The sequence below is a fragment of the Ovis canadensis genome, chromosome 4 (assembly GCF_042477335.2).
Source record: "Ovis canadensis isolate MfBH-ARS-UI-01 breed Bighorn chromosome 4, ARS-UI_OviCan_v2, whole genome shotgun sequence".
Lineage (NCBI taxonomy): Eukaryota > Metazoa > Chordata > Mammalia > Artiodactyla > Bovidae > Ovis > Ovis canadensis.
Window position 1 is genome coordinate 17,759,769 of NC_091248.1, and position 23,860 is coordinate 17,783,628.

Genomic DNA, 23,860 nt, shown 5'->3' on the forward strand with positions numbered 1-23,860 from the left:
GTGTGAGGTTTGACAGAAAACTGTAAAGCAGTTATCTTTCAATTTAAAAAGATAAATTAATAATAATAAAAAAAGAATACTGGAATGGATTACCATTCCAGGGCATCATCCTTACTAAGGGATCGATTCTGGGTCTCAAGCATTACAGGGAGATTCTTTACCAACTAAGCCAGCAGGGAACATATTTATATATGTAGATGCACACACAAAGTCTCTTTTTTTCCCTAGTTGTAGCTCTTTCAGAAGTTGCATTAGCATTTCTTATAAAGCCAGTTTGGTGATGCTGAAGTTTTTAAGATTCTGATTGTCTGTAAAACTTAATCTTTCTTTCAAATTTGAATGATAGCCTTACTGTGAAGGGTATTTCTCCCCCACCCCCCTTTTTCACTTTGAATATCATGACGTTCTTTCTGGCTTGCAAAGTTTCTGCTGAAGAGTCTGATTTTCTTCTGGGAGTTATATTTACAATGTGTGTGTATGTGTGTGTGTGTGTGTGTGTGTGATGTCTTTGTCTAGCTTAATATCATGGTAACATTGGCCTCATAAAATGAGTTCATAAGTGTTTTTTTTTTTTCCTTCAAATTTTAAAATAACTTGAGAAGTATAGATGTTAACTCCTCTTTAAATATTTGGTAGAACTAACTTGTAAAGCTATCTCTCCTACACTTCTGTCTGTTAGGAATGTTTTTTTGATTTATGATTTAATTTCATTACTGGTAATCAGTCTATTAATATTTTCTATTTCTTCTTCCTTTGGTCCTGAGAGACTGTACATTTCTAGGGATTTGTCAGTTTTTCTAGGTTGTCCATTTTATTGGTACATATTTGTAGTAACACTTTATGATCTTTTGCATTTTTGTTTTTATTATAAGATTTCATATTTAATTTTATTTACTTGGGACCACTCTCATTTTTTCTTGATGAACCTGCCTAAAGTTTTATCTTTTCAAATAACCAGGCCTTATTTGTATTGACCTTGTCTATTATTTTTCAGTCTCTACTTTATATATGCCTACTCTGATTTTTATTTTTTTCTTCCACTAATAGGAGGTTTTGTCTGTACTTCTTTTTCTAGTTCCATAGGCACAAAATTAGAGGGTTTATTTAAAATTCATCTTGTTTCCTGAGGTAGGCTTGCATTGTTGTAAGCATCCCCTTTAGAACTGATTTTACTGTCTCCCATCAATTTTCAATTATTGTATTTCATTTGTCTTCAGGTATTTGTTGATTTTCTCTAATCTCTTCAGTTACCCATTGACTGTTAGTAATATGTTATTTAAACTCTACTTCCTGTGTATTTTTTGCAGTATTCTTTTTCTTTTCTGTCAGTTCATTTCTAGTGATCATATAATCGTAGTCAAAAAAGATGCTCGATGTGATTTCAGTCCTTTTGAATTTACTGACACTTCCTTTGTTGCCTAGCATATTATCAGTCCTGAAAAATGTTTCATGCACACTTGAAAGGGATGTAAATTCTATCATTTTTGGATGTGATATCATTTTGTATATGTATCCATTAGGCCTATCTGGGCTGATGTGTCATCTAAGGATAGTTTTTCCTTATTGATTTCTGTCTGGATGATCTGTCTATTCATATATGTGGGGTGTTTGTTCCTTATCATCTATTATTGTGTTACTGTCAGTTCATCCCTTACTGTTTCATAATGCTGGTTTTATGTGTTTAGGTGCTGCTGTGTTAAATGCATATGTACACAATTGGTATGCTTTCTTCCTGGATCGATCTTTCCTTGTCTCTTGTTACAATCTGTTTTTTTTATTTTTTCTTTAAATCTCTTTGATGTTATACAACTATTGCTACACCAAATTTCTTTTTGTTTTGATTTATATGGAGTGTTTTTTTTTTTTTTTCCATTCTCTCAGTTTCAGTCTGTGTGTGTCCTAGATCAGAAGTAAGTCTCTTTTGGTGGCATAGGCAGTTGTGCTTATTTCAAATGATACTTGCCATGAAGTGATGGGACCAAATGCCAATCTCTTAGCTTTTGAATGTTGAGTTTCAAGCCTGCTTTTTTTACTCTCTTCTTTCACCCTCATCAATGGACTTTTTAGTTTATCTTCACTTTCTGCCATTAGAGTGGCATCATCTGGATACCTTGAGTCTGCTGATGTTTCTCACAGCAATCTCAATTCCAGCTTGTGATCTGTCCAGCCAAGTATTTCACATGATGCACTCTGCATATAAATTAGATAAACAGGGTAACAATATACAGCCTTATCCTACTCGTTTTCCAAATTTAAACTAGTCAGTTGTTCCATATCCAGTTCTAACTGTTGCTTCTTGACCTGCATATAAGTCAAGAAGGTAACATGGTTTGGCAACGTGGTTTGGCACGTAATGTGGTTCGGCATTTCCATCTCTTTAAGAATTTTCCAGTTTGTTGTGATTCACACAGTCAAAGGATTTAGCATAGTCAACAAAACCAAGTAGATGGTTTCATGGAACTCCCTTGCTTTTTTCAAGATACAGCAAATGTTGGCAATTTGATATCTGATTATTCTGCTTGAACTTCTGGAAATTCTCAGTTCATGTGAAGCTGGAGCCTAGCTTGAAGAATTTTGAGCATTACCTTCCTAGTTTGTGAAATGTTTTGCCATTGCCCTTCTTGAGGAATGGGATGAAAGCTAACTTTCTCAGTCCTGTGGACACCATTGAGGTTTTCAAATTTGCTCACATGTATTGACTGTAGCAGGCTGCACGGTGCAGGAGCGGTGGAGAGGAGCTACCCAACGTCGAAGGTAAGGAGCAGTGAAAGCACTTTTCTGGAGCAGCCGTGAAGATACACCTCAAGTCTAAGGTAAGAGAAACCCAAGTAAGATGGTAGGCACTGAGACAGGGCATCAGAGGGCAGACAGAGTGAAACCACAATCACAGACAACTAGCCAATCTGATCGTATGGACCACGGCCTTTTCTAACTCAATGAAACCAAGCCATGCCACGTGGGGCCACCCAAGATGGACAGCTCATGGTGGAGAGGTCTGACAGAATGTGGTCCACTGGTGAAGGGAATGGCAAATGACTTCAGCATTCCTGCCTTGAGAATCCCATGAGCAATACGAAAAGGCAAAAATATAGGACATTAAAAGATGAACTCCCCAGATCGGTAGGTGCTCAATATGCTACTGGAGATCAGTGGAGAAATAACTCCAGAAAGAATAAAGGGATGGAGCCAAAGCAAAAACAATACCCAGTTGTGGATGTAATGGGTGATAGAAGCAATTTCCAATGCTGTAAAGAGCAATATTGCATAACAACCTGGAATGTTAGGTCCATGAATCAAGGTAAATTGAAAATGGTCAAGTAGGAGATGGCAAGAGTGAACGTCGACATTCTAGGAATCAGTGAACTAAAATGGACTGGAATGGGTGAATTTAACTCAGATAACCATTATATCTACTACTGTGGGCAGAGATCCCATAGAAGAAATGTAGTCATCATGGTCAACAAGAGTCCAAAATGCAGTACTTGGATGCAGTCTCAAAAATAACAGAATGATCTCTGTTTGTTTCCAAGACAAATCATTCAATATCACAGTAACCCAAGTCTATGCCCCAACCAGTAACACTGAAGAAGCTGAAGTTGAATGGTTTTATGAAGACCTACAAGTCCTTTTAGGACTAACACCCCCAAAATATGTCCTTTTCATTATAGGGGACTGGAATGCAGAAGTAGGAAGTCAAGAAACACTGGGGTAACAGGCAAATTTGGCATTGGAGTACAGAATGAAGCAGGGCAAAAGCTAATAGAGTTCTGCCATGAGAACACACTGGTCATAGCTAACACCCTCTTCCAATAACATAAGAGAAGACTCTACACATGGACATCACCAGATGGTCAACACTGAAATCAGATTGATTGTACTCTTTGCAGTCAAAGATGAAGAAGCTCTATACAGTCAACAAAAACAAGACCAGGAGCTGACTGTGGCTCAGATCATGAACTCCTTATCACGAAATTCAGATTTAAATTGAAGAAAGTGGGGAAAACCACTAGACCATTAAGTCAGGTATGACTTAAATTCCTTATGATTATAGAGTAGAAGTGAGAAATAGATTTAAAGCACTAGATTTGATAGAGAGAGTGCCTGATGAACTATAGCCAGAGGCCCGTGCTATTGTACAGGAGACAGGGATCAAGACCATCCCCAAGAAAAAGAAATTAAAAAAAAAAAAAAACACAACACAAAAAAACAAAAAAACACAAGGCTGTTGAGGAGGCCTTACAAATATGAAAAGAAGAGAAGTGAAAAGCAAAGGAGAAAAGGAAAGACATACCCATTTGAATACAGAGTTCCAAAGAATAGCAAGGAGAGATAAGAAAGCCATCCTCAGTGATCAATACAAAGAAATAGAGGGAAATAATACAATGGGAAAGACTAGAGCTCTCTTCAAAAATTTAGAGAAACCAAGGGAACATTTATTGCAAAGATGGGCTCGATAAAGGACAGAAATGGTATAGACCTAATGGAAGCAGAAGACATTAAGAAGAGGTGGCAAGAATACACAGAAGAACTGTACCAAAAATATCTTCACAATCCAGATAATCAATACAGTCAGACATCCTGCACTGTGAGGTCAACTGGGCCTTGGGAAGCATCACAATAAACAAAGATAGTGGAGGTGGTGGAATTCCAGTTAAGCTATTTTAAATACTAAAATAATGCTGTGCCACACTCAATATGCCAGCAAATTTGAAAAACTCAGCACTGGCCACAGGACTGGAAATAGGCAGTTTTCATTCCAATCCCAAAGAAAGGCAATAACAAAGAATGCTCAAACTACTGCACAATTGCACTCATCTTACATGCTAGTAAAGTAATGCTCAAAATTCTCCAAGCCAGGCTCCAACAATACATGAACCATGAACTTCCAGATGTTCAAGCTGGATTTAGAAAAGGCAGAGGAACCAGAGATCAAATTGCCAACATCTGCTGGATCATCAAAAAATCAGGAGAGTTCCAGAAAACATCTATTTCTGCTTTATCGACTATGCCAAAGCTTTTGACTCTGTGGATCACAATAAACTGTGGAAAATTCTGAGAGCAATGGGAATACCAGACCACCTGACCTGCCTCTTCAGAAACCTATATGCAGGTCAGGAAGCAACAGTTAGAACTGGACATGGAACAACAGACTGGTTCCAAATAGGAAAAGGAGTACGTCAAGGCTGTATATTGTCACCCTGCTTATTTAACTTCTATGCAGAGTATATCATGAGAAATGCTGGGCTGGATGAAGCACAAGCTGGAATCAAGATTTCTGGGAGAAATATTAATAATCTCAGATATGTAATGACACCACCCTTATGGCAGAAAATGAAGAAGAACTAAAGACTCTCTTGATGAAAGTGAAAGAGGAGAGTGAAAAAGTTGGCTTAAAGCTCAACATTCAGAAAACTAAGATCATGGCATCCAGTCCCATCACTTCATGGCAAATAGATGGGGAAACAGTGGAAATAGTGTCAAACTTTATTTGGGGAGCTTCAAAGTCACTGCAGATGGTGATTGCAGCCATGAAATTAAAAGACACTTACTTCTTGGAAGGACCAACCAAGACAGCATATTAAAAGGCAGAGACATTACCTTATCAACAAAGGTCCATCTAGTCAAGGCTATGGATTTTCCAGTAGTCATGTATGGATGTGAGAGCTGGACTATAAAGAAAGCTGAGCACCAAAGAATTGATGCTTTTGAACTATGGTGTTGGATAAGACTCTCAAGAGTCCTTGGTCAGCAAGGAGACCCAAGCAGTCCATCCTAAAGGCAATCAGTCCTGGGTGTTCTTTCGAAGGACTGATGTTGAAGCTGCAACTCCAATACTTTGGCCACCTGTTGCAAAGAGCTGACTCATTTGAAAAGACCCTGATGCTGGGAAATATTGAGGGCAGGAGGAGAAGGATATGACAGAAGATGAGATGATTGGATGGCATCACTGACTCAATAGACATAAGTTCAGGTAAACTCTGAGAGTTAGTGATGGACAGGGAGGCCCGGCATGCTGCAGTTTATGGGTCACAAAGAGTCAGACTGAACAACTGTACTGAATTGAGTGCAGCACTTTAACAGCATCATCATTTAGGATTGGAAATAGCTCAATTGGAATTCTATCACCTCAACTAGCTTTGATCATAGTAATGCTTCCTATGGACGAATTGACTTTACACTCCAGGATGTCTGGCTCTAGGTGAGCCATCATGGTTATCCAGGTCATTAAGACCTTTATTGTATAGTTCTTATGTGTATTCTTGCAATCTGTTCCTAATCTCTTCTGCTTCTGGTAGTTCCTTATGGTTTCTGTCCTTTATTGTGCCCACCCTTGCATGAAATGTTCCCTTGATATCTCCAATTTTTAAAGAGATCTCTAGTCTTACCCATTCTATTCTTTTCCTCAATATCTTTGCATTATTCATTTAAGAGGCTTTCTTATCTCCTTGCTGTTTCTCTAGAACTCTGCATCCATTTGGTTTTATCTTTCCCTTTCTCCCTTGCCTTTCACTTCTCTTCTTTCCTCAACTATTTGTAAAGCCTCCTCAGAGAACCACTTTACAGTTTTGCGTTTATTTTTATTGTGGATTATTTTGGTCACTGCTGCCTGTACAGCATCATGCTCCTCTCTCCATAGCACTTCAGACACTCTGTCTACCAGATCTAAGCCTTTAAATTATTTGTCACTTCTACTATATAATCTTATGGAATTTGATTTATGTCATACTGGAATGTCCTAGTGGTTTTCCTTGTTGTCTTCAACTTAAGTCTGAATTGTTTGATAAGGAGCTCATAATTTGAGTCACAGTTAATTCCATGTCTTATTTTTAGTGACTGTATAGGATGTTTCCATCTTTGGATTCAAAGAACATAATCAATCTAATTTTGGCATTGGCCATCTGGTGATGTCAATGTGCAGAGTCATCTCTTGGTTTGTTGTAAAAGGATGTTTTCTATGACCAGTGTATTCTCTTGGCAAAACTCTGGTAATGTTTGCCCTGCTTCATTTTTCACTCCAAGCCCAAACTTGCCTGTTATTCTGGGTATTTATTGACTTCCTACTTTTGCATTCCAGTTTGCTATTGATACAAAGGACATTTGTATGTGTGTGTGTGTCCTAGAAGGTGTTGTAGGTCTTCATAGATTGCCAACTTCAGCTGGTTCAACACCAGTGGTTGGGGCATAGAGTTGGATTACTGTGATGTTGAATGGTTTGCCCTGGAAATGAACTGAGATCATTCTACTGTTTTTGAGATTGTCCGTGGCTAATGCATTTCAGACTCTTTTGTTGACTATGTAGGCTACACCATCTCTTCCACAGGATTCTCACCCACAGTGGTAGATATAATGGTCATTGGAATTAAATTCACTTATTTTACATTAAATTCACCTGTTCATTTTAGTTCACTGATTCCTAAGATGTCGATGTTTGATCTTACCATCTCCTGCTTGACCATGCCCTATTTACCTCAATTTCTGGACAAAACATTCCAGATTCTTATGCAATATCCAATGTTACAGCATTGGGCTTCTTACCACACATCATTCCCACTTTGGCCCAGCCACTTCATTCTATTCGTAATTGACCTCCATTCTTACCTTTATGGCCTTCTCTGGTAACCTAGCTAGTAAAGAATCCACCTGCAATGCAGGAGACCCTGGTTCGATTCTTAGGTAAGAAAGATCTGCTGGAGAAGGGATAGGCTATCCACTCCAGTATTCTTGGGCTTCCCTGGTGACTCAGCTGATAAAGAATCCACCTGTAATGTGGGAGACCTGGGTTTGACCCCTGGGTTAGGAATATCTTCTGGAGAAGGAAACGACTACCCACTCCAGTTCTGGCCTGGAGAATCCCACAGACTGTACAGTCCATGGGGTCACAAAGAGTTGGACATGACTGAGTGACTTTCACTTTCACTTCTCTGGTAGCATATTGGACATCTTTCAACCTGGGAAATTCATCTTCTGGGGTCACATCTTTTTTTTTTTTCCTTTTCTTACTGTTCATGAGGTTCTCCATGCAAGAAAACTGGAGCGGTTTGCCATTTTCCTCCAGTGGGCCAACTTTTGTCAGGACTTTTCACTGTGACTCATGAAGTATTGGGTGACCCTTCATGGCATGGCTCATAGCATCATAGCTATGAGCTATGACACAAGCCCCTTTGCCACGACACCTAAGTTTGTGATTCATCAAGGGGGCCCTGGTGCTTATGTTAGCTAATAACTGGGTAGGTGGGTAAGTGTGTAAAATAATCTAATTGTAAATATTCTGGCTTATTATTAGCACAAATGAAATTTTCATCCTTTGGTCATTTTTTCATGAATGAATATACCACCTTTTCAAACTGGCACTTGTGGAGTGAATTTTGTAAATAAAACACAGGACTTCATACTTATCTCACTAAAATGACAACGTTTTTTACACATTCTAGTTCAGTGACCCATGTTTCAAGTTTTATTTCGCCAGTCTTTCCAGGTCCTTTCCTTCTGACTTTCCCATTGATAAATTTGTTAAGAAAAACTTGGGTCTTCATTTAGTCAACAAACACAGACCAAGTGGCTACTATGAGAGAGCCCAAAGGGCAGTTGAAGATAAATAGATGAATGAAGCATGACCTCTGACCTTAAAACACTCACAACCTAGTAAAAGATTAGATACATAAATAGATGACTGGGTAACTAAGTGTTAAGTGCTGTTATAGAAGAAAGCTGAGTTCTATGGGAATTGAAGGGATTGACAGGTGAAGATGGAACAGTTCAGTTCAGTTCAGTTCAGTCACTTAGTCGTGTCCGACTCTTTGAGACCCCATGAATCGCAGCACACCAGGCCTCCCTGTCCATCACCAACTCCCGGAGTTCACTAAGACTCACGTCCATTGAGTCAGTGATGCCATCCAGCCATCTCATCCTCGGTCGTCCCCTTCTCCTCCTGCCCCCAATCCCTCCCAGCATCAAAGTCTGCTCCAATGAGTCAACTCTTCACATGAGGTGGCCAAAGTACTGGAGTTTCAGCTTCAGCACCATTCCTTCCAAAGACATCCCAGGGTTGATCTCCTTCAGAATGGACTGGTTGGATCTCCTTGCAGTCCAAGGGACTCTCAAGAGTCTTCTCCAACACCACAGTTCAAAAGCATCAATTCTTCAGCACTCAGCCTTCTTCACAGTCCAACCCTCCCAAATAAATGGAAAAGCATTACAAAGTCATGGATGTGTCTAAAGAATTGGCAAGTATTTTAGGTGGTTGAAATATTGGTGAAAATTAAGAGGGACAAGCTTGGAAGGCTATTAAAAACATGTGATATATATTTACAATGGAATGTTATTAAACTACAAAATATTAAATACTGCCATTTCTGACAACATTGATCGATCTAGAGGGAATTATGATAGGTGAAATAGATAGGAAAAGACAAATACCACATGATCTTATTTATAACAAAAAACAAAACAATGAAAATAGACTCATAGATTCAGAGAATAAATGGATGTTTGATATAAGTGTTGAAGGTGTGGTCTGGGCAAAATAGGTAAAGGTTATTAAGAGGTTCAAATCTCCAATTATGAAATAAATAAGCCACAGGTCTTTGTGAACTTCCACCATGAAGTACTTGGGTCAGGGCCTGAGCATACAAATAGTGATAGTGCAGCCCATCAAGCTCATCTTCAGATACTTGGAAAATAGATCTCAGATTCAGGTGTGGCTTTATGAGCAAGTGAATATGTGGCTAGAGGGCTGTATCATTTGTTTTGATGAGTGTATAAACCTTGTATTAGATGATGCAAAAGAGAGTCAATCTAAAACAAAATCAAGAAAATAAATGGGTCAGATAATGCTAAGTGGAGATAACATTATACTGCTCCAAAGTGTATCCAACTAGAAATGATCAATGAAGAAAGAAAACATTTGAAAAAACAGTTCATTTTTTAGGTGTCCTTTGTTAGAGACTGTCAGTTAGTTCTAAAACATGTATTCATATTGATTTGCTCATCCTTATACTATTACCAGATAACAATAAATGCTGGGGGCCTGTTTTTATAAAAATAAACCACAGGGATTAAATATACAGCATAAATAATATGATCAATAATATAATTACTTTGTATAGGAACAGATGATTTCTAGACTTATCATGAGGATTACTGTATCATGCATGCAAATATCAAATCACTATGTAGTACACCTGAAACTAACATAATATTGCCTGTAACTATACTCCATAAAAAATAATAATGAATCTTAAAATATCGCTTGTAATGTAAAAAAATAAAACTAATTAGGAATAAATGTATTTTATAACTTATAATATGTCTACATGGAGTTTGTATTTAAAGAAATTAAAGCAATTGAGAAAAATATTATGTCCATAAGATGAAAAGTTCCTCTTTTCATGATGAAAAGTGTGAAAAGAAATATTCATACTTATTATGAACATTCAAAATCGCCTCGAACCAATGTGATTTCTAGACAATCCCAGGAAGTGTGTGTGTGTGTTTGTGTGTGTGTGTGTACAATGATGAGCTCATTCTTAAAAACATATAAAATTCATATGATTTATAGGGTATGGGCTTCCCTGATATCTCAGTTGGTAAAGAATCCTCCTGCAATGCAGGAGCCTTCGGTTGGATTCCTGGGCAGGGAAGATCTGCTGGAGAAGGGATAGACTACCCACTCCAGGATTCTTGGGCTTCCCATGTGGCTCAGCTTGTAAATAATCCACCTGCAATGTGGGAGACCTGGGTTCTATCCCTGGGTTGTGAAGATCCCCTGGAGAATGAAAGGCTACCCACTCCAGTATTCTGGCCTAGAGAATTCCATGAACTGTATAAGTCCATGGGATCACAAAGAGTCGGACACGACTGAGTGACTTTCACTTTCATTTTCATAGTAGGATCATGCTCAGTCATGTCTGACTAATTGTGATGCCATGGACTGTAGTTCACCAGGCTCCTCTGTCTATGAGATTCTCCAGGCAAAAATACTGGAGTGAATTGCCAGTTTTCTTCTCCAGGGGATCTTCCTGACTCTGGGATTGAACCTACATATTTGTGTCTCCTCATTGGCAAGGATGTTCTTTAGGACTAGCACCACCTGGGAAGCCCCTATAGTATGGCAAGAAATATCAAAGAACAAATCATACAGACAGTCTGTCATATCAACACTTACTGTAAAAAAGTGTAAGCAATAATGTAGTGGAATATTGGTACAAAAATATGACAGAGACCAATTAAAGAGAATTAAGTATATTGAAATGGACTCACAATTGTTTATTTGATTTAAGACAAAATCTTCATTATTTATCTGTAGGGAAAGGATTACCCTCTTCAACAAATGACCTAAGGATATTTGGAAATCTATATAGAAGAAAAACAATGAATCTAAACTGAAAGTATTTAAAAATTTGAGAGAAATTACAAACCTCAAATAACTAAGCATCTAAAATAAAACATAGGAAAATTTCCTCATGAAATTGAGAAACACTATGATTTTTGAAAGAGGATACACTTTTTAAATTGTGCTAGAATACATTTCTTATTTTGTTCAACAAAATAGCATTAAGAAAAAAATCAAGTCATAAGTTCAGTTCAGCCACTCAGTCATATCGGACTTTTTGCGACCCCGTAGACAGCAGCACACCAGGCTTCCCTGTTCCTCAACAACTCCTGGAGTTTACCCTCACTCATGCCCATTGAATCAGTGATGCCATCCAACCATCTCATCCTCTGTCATCCCCTTCTCCTCCTGCCTTCAATCCTTCCCAGCATCAAGGTCTTTTGAAATAAGTCAGTTCTTCACATCAGGTGGCCAGAGTATTAGAATTTCAGCTTTAGCATCTGTCCTTCCAATGAATATTTAGGACTTGATTTCCTTTAGAATTGACTGGTTAGTTCTCCTTGCAGTCCAAGGAACTCCTAAGAGTCTTTTCCAATATCACAGTTCAAAAGCATAAATTCTCCAGTTTCATCCACCTCATTAGAACTGATTCAAATGTATTCTTTTTAATGGCTGAGTAATACTCCATTGTGTATATGTACCACAAGTTTGTTATCCATTTGTCCGCTGATGGACATCTAGGTTGCTTCCATATCTTGGCTATCATAAACAGTGCTGTGATGAACATTGGGGTACATGTGCCTCTTTCCATTCTGGTTTTCTCTGTGTGTATGCCCAGCAGTAGGATTGCTGGGTCATAAGGCATTTCTATTTGCAGTTTTTTAAGGAATCTCGAAACTGGAACTGATTGTACAGAGTGAAGTAAGTCAGAAAGAAAAACACCAATACAGTATGCTAACACATATATATGGAATTTAGAAAGATGGTAATGATAACCCTATATGCGAGACAGCAAAAGAGACACAGATGTAAAGAACAGGCTTTTGGACTCTGTAGGAGAGGGAGTGGGTGGGATGATTTGGGAGAATGGCATTGAAATGTATACTATCATGTAAGAAACGAATTGCTAGTCTAGGTTCAATACAGGATACAGGATGCTTGGGGCTGGTGCATTGGGATGACCCAGAGAGATGATATGGGGAGGGTGGTGGGAGGGGGGTTCAGGGTTAGGAACTCATATATGCCTGTGGTGGATTCATGTCAATGTATGGCAGAACCAATACAGTATTGTAAAGTTAAAAAATTAAAAAAAAAGAATAAATACATCTAAGTAAAAAAAAAATCATCAATTCTTATGCGCCCAGCTTTCTTTATACTCCAACTCTCACATCCATACATGACTACTGGAAAAACCAAAGCTTTGACTAGATGGACCTTTGTTGACAAGGTAATGTCACTGATTTTTAATATGCTCTCTAGCTTGGTCATAACTTTCCTTCCAAAGAGTAAGCATCTTTTAATTCCATGTCTGCAGTCACCATCTGCAGTGATTTTAGTGTCCAAAAAGAAAAAAGTCTGTCACTGTTTCCCCATCTATTTGCCATGAAGTGATGGGACCCTATGCCATGATCTTAGTTTTCTGAATAATGAACTTTAAGCCACCTTTTCCCTCTCCTCTTTTACTTTGATCAAGAGGCTCTTTAGTTATTCTTCATTTTCTGTCAAAAGGCTGCTATCATCTGCATATCTGAGGTTATTGTTATTTCTCCTTGCAAATCTTTATTCCAGCTTGTGCTTCTTCCAGGCCAGCATTTCTCATTATGTACTCTACATATAAATTAAATAGCAGGGTGACAATATACAGCCTTGATATACTTCTTCCCCTATTTGGAACCAGTCTGTTGTTCCATGTCCAGTTCTATCTGTTGCTTCCTGACCAGCATACAGATTTTTCAAGAGGTCAGGTGGTCTGACATTCGCATCTCTTTCAGAATTTTCCACAGTTTGCCATGGTCCACACAGTCAAAGGCTTTGGCATAGTCAATAAAGCAGAAATGGATGTTTTTCTGGAACTCTCTTGCTTTTTTGATGATCCAGCCAGTGTTGGCAACTTGATCCTCTGGTTCCTCTGCCTTTTCTAAATCCACTTGAACATTTGGAAGTTCATGGTTCAGATACTGTTGAAGCCTGGCTTGAAGACTTTTGAGGATTACTTCATTAGCATGTGAGATGAGTGCAATGGTGTGGTAGTTTGAGCATTCTTTGGCAGTGCCTTTCTTCGTGATTGGAATGAAAACTGATCTTTTCAGTCCTGTGACCACAGCTGAGTTTTCCATATTTGCTGGCATATTGAGCTCAGCACCTTCACAGCATCATCTTTCAAGATTTGAAATACCTCAACTGCAATTTCATCACCTTCACTAGCTTTGTTTGTAGTGATGTTTCCTAAGGCCCACTTGACCTCACATTCCAGGATGTCTGGCTCTAGGTCAGTGATCATACCATCGTGATTATCTGGGTTGTGAATATCTTTTTGGTATAGTTCTTCCGTGTATTCTTAGTATCTTTTGCTTCTATTAGGTCCATATCATTTCTATCCTTTATTGTGCCCATCTTTGCATGAAATATTCCCTTGTGTCTCTAATTTTCTTGAAGAGATCTCTAGTCTTTCCCATTATACTGTTTTCCTTTATTTATTTATTTATTTTTGTACTGATCACCAAGAAAGGCTTTCTTATCTCTCCTTTCTATTCTTTGGAACTCTGCATTCAAATGAGTAAATCTTTCCTTTTCTCCTTTGCTTTTCACTTCAAAGAATATTTCACAATTCATAACTGCCAAAAGGACTCAGTTAGAATAAATTAGGTACAATCATAAATACATTTTTAAAATACAGATAACCTAAGTAAAGAAAAAAAGGGGGGGAAGCTTTTGAATAGTCTCTTCCCAAAAAACATATCAAAATGTTGATGAATAAATTAAAATTTGCTCACCATCATTAGTTTAGAGAAATGCAAATTGTAAACACCATTAGATACCATGCTTTAGCAAATAGAATAACTAAAATTAAAAGCACTGATTCTTCCAGATGTTGGTGAGAATGTAGACCTGTTGGAAACTTCTTATACTACTGATGCAAGGTTGAATTCGAAAATATTTTGCAGTACCCTTTACTATGTATTAATATATGCATACCTTGTAATAATGAAAGTCAACTTCTGGATATTTAGCTATTAGAAATCAGGATTTATGTTCACCAAAAAGCATGTAAATGTTGCTCATAGCACCTTTGTTGCTATAGCCCCAGACTGGAAACTGGTATATTAATAGTGGTGTATTTATTGAATGAAATTCAGTACAAAAATGAAAAAAAAATACTGGTATATGTAGCAACTCTCTCTTTAAGCCTTATATTTCTCTAGTATCAATCATCACTTATCTCTCTACCTATCTCTTGACTTCCTACTTTTTCATTCCAATCCCCTATAATGAAAAGGAGAGCTTCTTTAGTTGATAGGTGTAAAAAGTCTTGTAGGTTTTCACAGGTAAACTTTAGCTTCTTCAGCATCAATGGGTAGGGCATAGATTTGGATTACTGTGATGTTGAATGATTTCCCTTGGAAACAAACCAAGATCATTCTGTAGTTTTTGAGATTGCACCCAAGTACTGAGCTCCAAACTTTTTTGTAGGCTATGAGGGCTTCTCCATTTCTTCTAAGGGATTCTTGCTCACAGTAATAGATATTATGATCATCTGAATTAAATTCTCCCATTTCCAGATTCACATTATCTTTCTTAAGAAAAAAAAGAGGCCTAAAAGAAGCCTAATTAAATGTCACAGTTGCCTTATACATATTTTTTGTGTGTGTGTGAGAAAGAGACATATTATGAAATTATTTTTCTATGTATCTTGGAGGGTCAAGTTGGTTTTAAAAAAGGCAGAGGAACCAGAGATCAAATTGCCAACATCTGCTGGATCATGGAAAAAGCAAGAAAGTTCCAGAAAAAACATCTATTCCTGCTTTATTGACTATGCCAAAGCCTTTGACTGTGTGGATCACAATAAACTGTGGAAAATTCTGAAAGAGATGGGAATACAAGACCACTTAACCTGTCTCTTGAGAAATCTGTATGCAGGTCAGGAAGCAACAGTTAGAACTGGACATGGAACAACAGACTGGTTCCAAATAGGAAAAGGAGTACGTCAAGGCTGTATCTTGTCACCCTGCTTATTTAACTTCTATGCAGAGTACATCATGAGAAACGCTGGGCTGGAAGAAAGACAAGCTGGAATCAAGATTGCCGGGAGAAATAACAATAAACTCAGATATGCAGATAACACCACCTTTATGGCAGAAAATGAAGAGGAGCTAAAAAGCCTCTTGATGAAAGTGAAAGAGGAGAGTGAAAAAGTTGGCTTAAAGCTCAACATTCAGAAAACGAAGATTGTGGCATCTGGTCCCATCATTTCATGGCAGATAGATGGGGAAACAGTGGAAACAGTGTCAGACTTTATTTTTTGGGGCTCCAAAATCACTGCAGATGGTGATTGCAACCATGAAATTGAAAGATGCTTACTCCTTGGAAGAAAAGTTATGACCAACCTAGATAGCATATTCAAAAGCAGAGACATTACTTTGCCTACTAAGGTCTGTCTAGTCAAGTCTATGGTTTTTCCTGTGGTCATGTATGGATGTGAGAGTTGGACTGTGAAGAAAGCTGAGCACCAAAGAATTGATGCTTTTGAACTGTGGTGTTGGAGAAGACTCTTGAGAATCCCCTGGACTGCAAGGAGATACAACTAGTCCATTCTGAAGGAGACCAGCCCTGGGATTTCTTTGGAAGGAATGATGCTAAAGCTGAAACTCCAGTACTTTGGCCACCTCATGTGAAGAGTTGACTCATTGGAAAAGACTCTGATGCTGGGAGGGATTGGGGGGCAGGAGGAGAAGGGGACGACAGAGAATGAGATGGCTGGATAGCATCACTGACTCGATGGACGCGAGTCTGAGTGAACTCTGGGTGTTGGTGATGGACAGGGAGGCCTGGTGTGCTGCGATTCATGGCGTTGCAGAGTTGGACACGACTGAGTGACTGAACTGAACTGAACTGAACTAAGTCTTAAGTAAACTATCTCTTTACATACTAAAAACAACCCCATGAAAAAACTATTACCATCCTTAATTTGAAAATGAGAAATAGACATTTCTCTTAGTTTGAAAATGAGAAATAGGCACTACCCTAAGTGTCTGATGGAGAGCCAGCAGCTAGGTGGGATCTGAACCAGAATTCCTACCCATGGTATCAGACCACAGATCTCACGTTTCTATTATGATCCTTACGATGTCACACTGGACTTTATAGCAAAGCAAGCATACATTTTAGCTACTGCCCCTGTATCTTGCATCAAACTGAGACTGGCTGCAATGCTGAGTGTCCATCATCTTATATTTCATTGTCCCTACCAATAATGTCTTTGGTCTCTGTCACTGTCCACTTACTGTGCCTTCAGGGCTACCTGAGCCCTTCCCATAGATCTTTATATTTATTAAGATTATCTGTCAATTTTCATTCTGGCATTGCTGAGCTGAGAGCTGGAGAGCTATTCTATCCCTTTTTATGGATCTCTTTCTGCTTATATCCATACAGTTTATGTGTTGTTTAAAATCTCAAAGGTCAATCTTTTTTCCATCAATTGTTTTTGGTCCCTTGATGTGGTCCCCAGGGTTCAGCTCTGTAGCTAACATGCAAGTGCAGGTGAAAACTCCAGGGCAGGTGAATCCAACGCTCAGCACCATTCTGTTATTAGAACACCCTTCTATTAACTGTCTGTTAATAAAATGGTTAAGCTTTATTTTCTGATTAACCTTGAATATTTCAATTTCAAGAACATGGTCTCTATCACATGGAAGCTAATATTTGAATGACCACCCATATGTTTATATATATATATATATATATGTTCAGTTTAGTTGCTCAGTCCAACTGTTTGTGACCATTGGACTGCAGCATATATATTTGCGCATATATATATATATATATATATATATATAAACTCATTTATTATCCTAATAATTCTTGAGAGAGGTGTTGTCTTCTCAGTTCGCAGATGGTTACTGGAAGCTCAGATAGTACCTGAGAGGTGATGGGTTGCCTTCTTCAAGAGCTAAAGAATCTTGGGGCAAATGTGAGTCTCTGAAAATTGTCTCCTTTTTTCCACAATGGAAATAATGTTTCCATATGGAGTTTTCGACAGAATTTAGGAAAACATCATATTCACATGGTGCTTAACATGTTACAATAAAATGGTCATATATCACATGTTTCATATATAGTAACCTTGTTATCATTATGATCAATTTAATTTTATTATCCTAATTATGGCAAAGGGAGACAAAAACTCGGGTGGCACAGACCATAACCCAAAGTGTATTGTACTGTAATGCTCTTGCAGTCCTTCATAAAATGAAAGATCCTGGTATTTTAGACACTGACATTTTAGAGGCACTATTAAGTGGTACTTTGAAAGCTACATATTTTCAAGTTTCTCTGAAATTAACATCCTGTGATGCATCATTCAATCTGAATTATCCCACAATGAGAACATCCTGAGTCCCTGTGAGTGTTTTCATTAACTTTGTTAATGACCCTACCCCTAAATTTCTATTGAGAATGCAGTCTTGATGAGCAGTGATTTCATTCCAGCCTAATAAAAATGATTCCAGAGGAGGTTGTTAGATTTTAAGGTCATGCAATGACTCTGTATATAACCTACTTTTTGTTTTGTTAACTACAAGTATTTTTGGAAACATATTCTCAACAACACAATCTATTAGTAACTAGCTTTCCTTGAAATTACTATTCAGTCTAATGTGATGAGTCCTTTGAATAATGGGGTCTTATGCTGGTTGTTGTATATTCATGTTTAGCTGCTATCTTTATGAATATCTAGTGAATTCTATTTATGCCCAATAATGTTCTACACAGGGAAGGGTATTTACTGTTCTTTCCTTTGATGTTTCCCTAAGCACTATTTGGAAAATACTAAGACTTCATTAGCTTGAAAAATTATCTTTGCTTAGAGTGACTTAGAGAGAGAAAGTTTCTCCTTACTGCAAATCATTTGGATATTAAATTTGATATTTTTACAGAACAAAGAATTAAAATATGGCATGCTAAATAGAGGTCAGAGAGCAGTGGGAAGATATTAAAAATAAATAAATAAATAAACTCATTTGACATCCACAGCACTCAAAGTCAGACTTAAATAAATTGTATTTATCATTCAGAAAATGGATGTAGTCCTAGCATATTGCATTACTGAACATTATATACCCTGCACTGCTAATGCTAAATGTTATCAACTTTAGACTGCCACAAAGTTCATGGTGTATATATGTGTATGTGTGTGTTTTAATAACCATTTTTCAACAATTTTAACCCACTAGTAAAATAATATATTTGAAAATATTTCTCTTCCAAAGCATAATATTTTCATGTTCACTGTAGAGATCTTTTTTTAAGGGAACAATTGAAAATTTAATGTACTCACTCTGACTAATCAAATAGATAGCTTCTTTCCTTTTGGAAAAAAATATGTATCATTCATCTTTCTGAGATGGAAAGCTATCTATTGTATTTCTCAAGAATGACCTTTTCTTAAATTCAAAATATTACGGAATCCTCAAATCTGAATGAGAAATTCCCCACATTCATTTCTCCTGTGAAATAAAAGGCAGGAAAAACAAGGATGAAATAGTTGAGACCTCAGAAGAGTTGACCTGTCAATACCATGCTATTGTCCTAGGACAGATCTGGGCACAGCTGCCAAGGCAGGGACTGGGCCTTTGATGGGGTATAGCTGCACAACTGCCTGGGAAAATGGTACATTGTCTTCCTATCCTGCAGGCTCCCAACCTTGAAGGTAAGCAAGAGAATCCTATCTTCCCGCAAGAATGCATGGCAGAGAAAACACCAAACCTGTAGTGACACCACTCAGCATCAAGAAAAAGATCTGAGTAATAGCTTTAAAGAGAGACACAGATCTCTAGGATTCCAGGTAGGAAAGAGGTAGTGATTCCCTTGCAACCCTAATAGGCAACATCTCTGTACCTGAAAAAAGCAGGGAAAAGAAGAAACAGACTCACAGATGTAGAAAACAAACTTGTGATTACCAAAGGGGAAAGGCAGGGGAAGGATAAATTAGGAGTTTGGGATTAATAGATAAACACTACTATATATAAAGTAAATAAGCAAAAGGGACATACTGAATAGCAAAGGGCGCTCTATTCAATATCTTATAATAATATATAATGTAAGAGAATATACAAAATAATATGCATATATATATATATGGAGAAGGAAATGTGAACCCTCTCCAGTATTCTTGCCTGGATAATCCCATGGATAGAGGAGCCCGGCAGGCTACATACCATGGAGTCGCAAGGGTTGGACATAATTTATCAACTAAATCACCACCCAAATACATATATCAGTGATATCAGTGATACATACACATACACACACGTTGTTGTTGCTGTTTAGTTGTCCAGCTGTGTCAAACTCCTTGCAATCCCATGGACAGCAGGACACAAGTCCTCCCTGTCCATACCATCTCCTGGAATTTGCCCAAGTTCATTGCATCAGTGATGCCTATACATATATATGTATAACGGAGTTACTTTGCTATACATATGAAATGGATACAACATTGCAAATCAACTATATTTCATTAAAAATTTAATTAAAAAGTAGGAAAATTGGACTTCTCACTCAAAGCCATACCTTGGTTTGATTTTGAAAATAGATATGGCATTTCTTAAACTTCAATGTCATTGAGCGGTGCAAACTGTCTATATATTCTAAAAATTCTGCAAATAGAAAGTCGAGCTCTTTGCAGATTCGTACTCCCTGCTGCTGCTGCTAAGTCACTTCAGTCGTGTCCAACTCTGTGCGACCCCATAGACGGCAGCCCACCAGGCTCCCCCGTCCCTGGGATTCTCCAGACAAGAACACTGGAGTGGGTTGCCATTTCCTTCTCCAATGCATGAAAGTGAAAAGTGAAAGTGAAGTTGCTCAGTCGTGTCTAACTCTTAGCGACCCCATGGACTGCAGCCTACCAGGCTCTTCCATCCATGGGATTTTCCAGGCAAGAGTACTGGAGTGGGGTGCCATTGCCGTCTCCATCTTACTCCCTATATGCCTTCATATTCACTTCATGTTTCCATTGGGGCCATAATAGGGAAGCATTCCCCATTAAAAAAAAAAAAGGAAAAGAGAAAACAATTAACAAACAAAAATAAATTTCAGTTGACAGCATTGCTTTTTCAAGGAGTTACATGGTAGCCCATGTTATGGAAAGAATCGTGCTACTATTTGATGTCTATTTGATTTCTCGGATTCAGTCTTGCATTTACTGTTTGATAGCTTCATTTTTCCTTTAAAGTGTCCAGGCATTAAGATATGTTCTGAATTTTTCTAGTTTTAATTTTTAAATTTGTTGAATCTGAGGACCCTTGGTATTTCCTTAAATGTATAATCCAGACTTTCAAATTGTCTGCAATCCTTCAGCGCCAGTTCTTCTTGGAAACCCCATTGGGATCCCAGGCGGCAAGACCACCCTGTGTTTCTTCGTGTTTGTTTCTGTCTGCATCCCAGAGACAGATGCAGAACAAACAACAAACAAACCTGAGAAAGCCACATATTCCTATCGATAGTTCCTCCCTGTTCTGATGTCAGGCTGCTTTATCTGCAGCACCTGCTTGTCCCATTCCACCTGCTGTGCTGGATTGTGAGATTTCCTGCCGGAGACTGTGGGCAGCAGCCCCTTTCTTGCCTCAAGCCTAGAGGAGATATTTCACCCAGGATAGGATTGGTAATTCCCAGATCTCCTGAGTGTCTGTCCCACTCATCTCCCATGTAGGCTTTCTAGCTTCAACTGTACAACTACTTACATCCCCTCTACCTGTCTAGTATCTGGAAGTTCACTATTCTTACTTTCAACATGTTATTATTCATCTCTTTAAATGTAAGCCACAGGAAGCCACCACAATTATGGGGAATATTCCTCATTCATTGAAGCATAAATTAATAGTGATTCTACTGAGAAGTTTCACATCTATTCAAAGTGAAAATACTTCAGAATCCTTTGGTTAGGAATTTTCTCTGTCTTTTCAGGTTAGAGATGTAGAAGCCTCATAAATGACCTAAGAAGCTTTGTATCTTTTTTTTGGATATTGTTTGCTTTATTACAAAATGTAGCTGAGAAATGATCTATTATTTGAAACTTTGCTTGGAAAACTCTTTGAACCTGACACACTTTCCCAAGGAGAAAATCACTGGCTAATTTCTGCATTTGTCTATAGTTAAGGCACTATTCACATTTTCTGCTTTTTTGAGGTTCAAGTTACATAATGGTTCATTTTACTAATATTTTCAATTTTTTTGGACTGATGTGTATTTTCAGTACATTTTTCAGTGCATTTCATGACTGTACTCAGTAATTTTCTCATTTATATTTTTAATAGATAATTTCAGGTTTACTTTCCTTTCTCTGACACAATCAGTTTTTTATTCAAAGTGTATATATGTGAAGTTAAAAGGACTTTAGGAAACAGTACTATGAACAAAGCTAGTGGAGGTGACAGAATTCCAGCAGAGCTATCACAAATCCTAAAAGATGATGCTGTTAAAGTGCTGCATTGAATATGCCAGCAAATTTGGAAAATTCAGCAGTGGCCACAAGACTGGAAAAGATTAGTTTTCATTCCAGTCCCAAAGAAGGACAGTGCCAAAGAATGTTCAAACTACTGCACAATTGTGCTCAGTTCACTTGCTAGCAAGGTAATGCTCAAAATCTTTCAAGCCCAGCTTCAACAGTAAATGAGCCAAGAACTTCCAGATGTACAAGCTGGAATTAGAAAATGCAGAGGAATCAGAGTTCAAATTGCCAACATCCATTGGATCATAGAAAAAGAAAAGGAATTCCAGAAAAACATCTGCTTCATTGACTACACAAAAGCCTTTAACTGTGTGGGTCACAACAATCTGTGGAAAATCCTTAAAGAGATGGGATTACCAGATCACCTTATCTGCCTCCTAAGAAACTTGTATGCAAGTCAAAAATAAACAGAACCAGACATGGAATCACTGACTAGTACAAAATTGGGAAAGGAATACATCAAAGCTGTATATTGTCATCCTGCTTATTTAACTTATATGCAGAGTACATCTGACGAAATGCCAGGCTGAATGAAACACAAACTGGAATTAAGATTTCTGGGAGAATTATCAATAACCTCAGATATGCAGATGACATCAGTCTAATGGCAGAAAGCAAAGAGGAACTTAAGAGCCCCTTGATGAAAGTGAAAGAGGAAAGTGAAAAAGCTGGCTTAAAACTCACATTCAAAAAACAAAGATCATGTAATCTGGTCCCATCATTTCAAGGCAAATAGGTGGGGAAACAAGGGAAACAATGACAGAATTTATTTTCTTTGGATCCAAAATCACTGCAGATGGTGACTGCAGCCATGAAATAAAAAGATGCTTGCTCCTTGAAAGAAAAGCTATGACAATTCTAGACAGCATATTAAAAAGCAGAGACATCACTTTGCTGACAAAGGTGCATATGTTCAAAGGTATAGTTTGTATGGTAGTCATGTATGGATGTGAGAGTTGGACCATCAGGAAGGCTGAATATCAAAGAATGGATGCTTTTGAACTGTGGTGCTGGAGAATACCTTGAGAGTCTCTTGAACTGCAAGGAGGTCAAGCCAATCAATCATAAAAGAAATCAACCTTGAATATCCATGGGAAGGACTAATGCTGAGGCTGAAGCTTCAGTGTTTTCTTCACCTGATGCAAAGAGAAAAGTACTCTGATGCTGGGAATGATTGAGGACAGGAGGAAAAGGGTGAAAGGGGACAGAAAATGAGATGGTTGGGTGGCATCATTGACTCAGTGGACATGAGTTTGACCAAACTTCAAGAAATAGTGAAGGGAATGGAAGCCTGGCATGTTGCAGTCCATGGATTAGCCGACTTAGACAAGACTGAGTGAGTGAACAGCAAATATTTTCCTTAGATGTATTTTTCCTTAAAACTTGCTATCCGATTTAAACACAATGTTGAAAGTAAATACCACATAAAAGTATGGAAGTGACAACATAAACACTCTCTTTAATGTATATGCAAACCTGTATTTAGTTTTTAATGTTAATCTGGCTTTTCTTGAAGAGGTATGTTAATGCTACTCCTTCTGATTAATGATTTGTCAAATTCTCATTTTCTTTCTAGTGTTTTTGTATGTGTGATTTGAAACTCTGGCATTGAAATATTAAGAATCTTGACTCTTGGATTCTTGTCATCTTGGAGAAAAAAAAAATTGTCAATATTAAATATATCTTTCCTTTCCTTTTAAACTTGAGATATATTTTCTCTACATTAAATTAGGCCTATACTCCTCTTGTCAGCATGTGCCTTTCATAGATCATTTTTATTCCTCTACTTTTAACCATTTTATGTGATT

At 37.8% G+C, this 23,860-nt stretch overlaps 1 pseudogene; it reads left to right on the forward strand.

Annotated features, from left to right (window-relative positions):
* The first annotated feature begins 9,599 nt into the window (after nt 1-9,599).
* LOC138931530 (small nuclear ribonucleoprotein E-like) lies at nt 9,600-9,878 on the forward strand (annotated as a pseudogene).
* The last annotated feature ends 13,982 nt before the right edge of the window (nt 9,879-23,860 follow it).